Here is a 4,019-nt window from a genome sequence, read left to right as displayed (position 1 = left end):
GGGACCAAAGCCACACACTCACTGTAGGACTGATGCAGAGGACACCCCAAAAGGGAAATAGGAGACTGAGTTCCCTTTGCTAAAAGGGATTATATCCACTATGTCTGTTTAACTGTTTCCTCCCCTGGCCCTGGAACCCATCCAGCTGGGGTGGGTATGGGCATGGGGGCTGCAGTTGGCCCTAAGCTAAATCTAACACTTTGATAACTTCCACACTCAGTAAAGTTATGGCAGTTCCAGCTAGAACAGCCTGGAACATCTCTCCATGCTGGGATTGGAGGGAAAAGTTCACTTTGGCTAATTTCAACTTTTCCACCATTAAATCTGCACCTGCAATGTCAGGGGTCACCAAATAATTAAATGTGGCATCTTTGAAACTGCTCAGTCACGTGAAAAGGGCTGTAATTGAGTAGATTCATTCTCTGAAGCTCCATCGGAGACACACAGCTCAGAGCTGGGGGAGGGGGAGAGGTTCAGGACAGGGAGGCAGGGCTAGGAGCAAGCCAGGCTCTGGGAGGGACCAGGGAGCAATGGCAGCTTCTGATGTGGTCCCTTGCTTTTGAAATCTGAGACTAAAAATAAATAAAGATCCCACACATTCACTCCATACACACCCACATACCCACGCTGGCCTCTAGCCTTTGTGAGCAGTTTGACCTGATAAATGCGCTTGGCTGGCATCAAATAGTTCAGCTTTGACCGATCCCATTTAAATATGTGAATTAGTCATGAAGCAGGACACAGCTTGGTGAGCTTGCTAAATTGTTGGACTCTATTGAAGGAGAAGGGAGAAAAAAAGAGAAAGCCATTCAGCTTTGTCAATTGGATGGAGAGGTAAGGGCATCCCAGCCTCAGGCCACCTCTCCTCACTCACTCCCCAGGCCTGGTCTCAAGTGCAGCAGTAAAAGCCTCCCTGGGCCATGAGGCAAAGGTCACCTGGTACCATTTGGGATTATTGTTGCCAACCTCATGGAATACAGCACCTGTGGCCTTCCATGGCGCAGATTGTCTGGGCTGTCTTAGGAGGCCGGTGAGTTTCCAAGGAGGCAAGGGCCTGCTGGCACTGGGATCAATGGACATCCTATGCCTAGGCTGGTGCAGACTCCAGGTTGATGCCACCATACGAAAGGCTAACCTGGAGCCTCTGTAGGGATAGTTCTTAACCCCAATGCCCACCACACCCTGTCCAGGAGAGAAAGGAGGAGGAAGAAAGAGAGATTGGTGAGCTCCTGGGTAACTCACTCCTCTCTAAGCGCCGTCCCCTTTGCCTAGAGAATGAGACTCAGAGGAAGAGTGGAGTCTCCAGCAACAGCGTCATGATGGCAGTGGCCCTCAGTGCCAGCCCAGTGTTAGGAAGGAAAAACCAATCCCCAGTGTCGCGAGTTCCTTAGAAATGCCCCTGCCATGCACACATACCCAGGTCCCACCTTCACCCAGCCCGATGCCATGCTGCAAAGGAAAGCTGCCTCTGAGCTACAGCTGCTTTGTGGGACTGGGGTTGGATGGCACCTGGCTCCAGACAGGAAAACTGTCACACGCCTGCTGTTTGAAACCTCCCCTTCTTAGCTCAAGGCCCTCTGTACACACTTCTACCATGAATAGTTGCCCAAATCAGGGGCTTCCTACTGCAGGTTTTGATCGGGCCAGCCCCAGCCACTCTCTTTTTTAGGAAAGGGTGACTAAAGAGCAGGGCAGTTAGGAGGAGCGCGTCCACTTGCTTGGTTTGCAGCATGAGAGCAATGAGCCAGGAGCCGAGGATAAAATAAAGTGTCAATCTCTTTGTCTCCTTGAGGGGAAGCTTTAGGACAGCGTGCCAGGCAGGGGTGAGTGGGCCGAGGCTACAGTCCCCAGAGCTGAGGAAAGCCCAGCTCTGGGCTCCACGGACGGCACGAGGCGGTTCCTTCTCTGCAGGCGTTGGCAGTTACACCCTGGGTGTGCAGGCTCCCAGCGTCTCCTCGGAGAGCTCAGGAAACTCACCAAAGCTATTCGCTGGAGTCCAGCTTTGAAACTGTGAAGTTGCAGCGCCCCCTGCCTGTGTGTGGCCGTCATAGCTAGGAAGCCTTCCTAAGCGGGAGGACCCCTCAAGGAGCTCCGGAGGCTCCCCCAAGGCCGAGAGAACCTCACACAGGCATCCAGGAGCAGCTCTGCTCCCATGGGGACCTGGAACTTATGTGGAACTCAGCAGTCCCTGCTCTTTCTTCCCTTCCTGCTCCCCCACCTACCTACAATCCCAGGAGCCAGCAAAGGACAAAGGCTCTCCCCAGAGCTTCTGCCACACAGGGGTGCTGATGGCTGGGCTGCAGGTGGGCCTGAGCCCCTGCCCCGCTTAGCCCCGGCTGATTCTGTTTGTGGCTGTCCACAGCTGACTGGATGCTGTCATGGTGACTTGGTGATTATTATGAGCATCTCGGTTATATTACATTACGGTCTTCTCACTATATTGAGATCACCTCAATTACTACTCAAAGATTAGTGCAAGCTGCCATGACTCACATGCATCCAGTGTTTACTCTTACTTCATGGCCCTAGTAGTGCCGTATTGATGCCAAAGCATGAGAGACTGTCACTTGATTATGATTTCCAAAGGCTGCAACGAATCTGGCCCAATTCCTGACTTGACTTGGACAAGCCTCCTCCCTCCTCCACCCACTATCCCATTCCTAGGTTCCGTTTTCACTTTAGTTCTTCTACCAGAGTTAGATGCATGTTTTCCTTAATCTTTACATTTAAAAATAACATTAAAATGCAAAGTCATCACTTGAAAACACACTTCTCAATTTTCTTTTTTTTTTTTATATCTCAAACATCAAAACAGTACTACTCAATAAACGCCCTCATCAAGTGCTATGAATATACCACTTGGCATCAGATGCGTCTCCCTGGAGAGCAGTGTTTCTGCGTCCACGGATCAACAGTACACTTATGACAGAGCTTCCGATTCAGGCAGGCCCTGGCAGGCTAGTTTCACCTCCGCGATTTTATATCCAAGTTAGAGCTACTCCCTGAAACTGCTCCTCCCTGAGTTCTCCCTGTCAGGGATGGAGATGGAGAAGCTATCCGTAATACTTCTCTGTTCCTTAGCCCCACAGCCAACATGTCAGCCTGTCCTCTGCTCTGCCTTCAAAGCATGCTTTGTGGGGCGACTTCCTGCCACTTGGACGGCTACCACCAGGAACCAATTTCCCATCTATCTTCAGCCCCAAGGCTCCTGCCCTCACCCTGCCTCCCTCCCATCACACCAGCCAGAAGGATCCTTGCAAACCCCACCTCAGATCATGTCAATTACTAAAAATAAATTCAGAAGCTCTCCACTGCACTCTAGGATTTGACTCAAAACTCAGGTTGGCCCTCCAGGGTTCACCTAATCCACCCCCTGCCTAATTCTCCAACTTCCTTTGGGGTTTCTGCTTTCCTCACTCCTGATGATCCAACCACATGCCTCTCCTGGAATTTATGCCGCCTTCCCACTTCAGAGTCATGGTTCAGCATTTTTCACCCGGTTTATTCTTATTAATCCTGCAGGCTCAGCTTTAATGTTCCTCCTGTGAACTCACAACCTAAGTTATTCTCATTGCAACATGTTCTTTGCATTGACCCGTGACCATTTACGTATCTATCATGTATGATCCCAGGGCAGCGGGGGGAGCAGTTATACACTTTGGGACAGGAAGGAAAGCATCCTTTTGTATGGGATGTATCCCCAGCACCAAGCCTCAGGGTCAGCTGGAGTTGTTGTGTTGACATGGATGGAATGAGTGAAGAAATGAATGGGCTGTATAAAGTTGTCAGGATTCACTGATAAAGGTTTAGTGACTTGCCTCCTGCCACACCCCCAGCAAGTGCTCATGCAGTTCCTAGGTGAACTGCACCAGCTGGAACCCTCCCTAGGAGAAGAAATGGGGAGAGGGTTGCAGGAGGTAGGTGAGAAAATTCTAGAACAGTTGGGTCTCCGAGACATAGTCCCCTCAGATTGGGCTGTAAAGATATGTGAGAAGCATAGTCAACATTCACACTTGCAT

General features: G+C 50.6%; 1 long non-coding RNA gene across 1 annotated transcript in view; it reads right to left on the bottom strand.

Annotated features, from left to right (window-relative positions):
- The window catches only part of LOC117096559, a 93,244-nt gene that overhangs the window by 5,624 nt on the left and 83,601 nt on the right, over nt 1-4,019 (bottom strand). The window lies entirely within an intron of this gene.

The sequence above is a fragment of the Trachypithecus francoisi genome, unplaced genomic scaffold, assembly GCF_009764315.1.
Source record: "Trachypithecus francoisi isolate TF-2019V2 unplaced genomic scaffold, Tfra_2.0 Contig01461, whole genome shotgun sequence".
Lineage (NCBI taxonomy): Eukaryota > Metazoa > Chordata > Mammalia > Primates > Cercopithecidae > Trachypithecus > Trachypithecus francoisi.
This window is presented reverse-complemented; position numbering and strand designations above follow the sequence as displayed.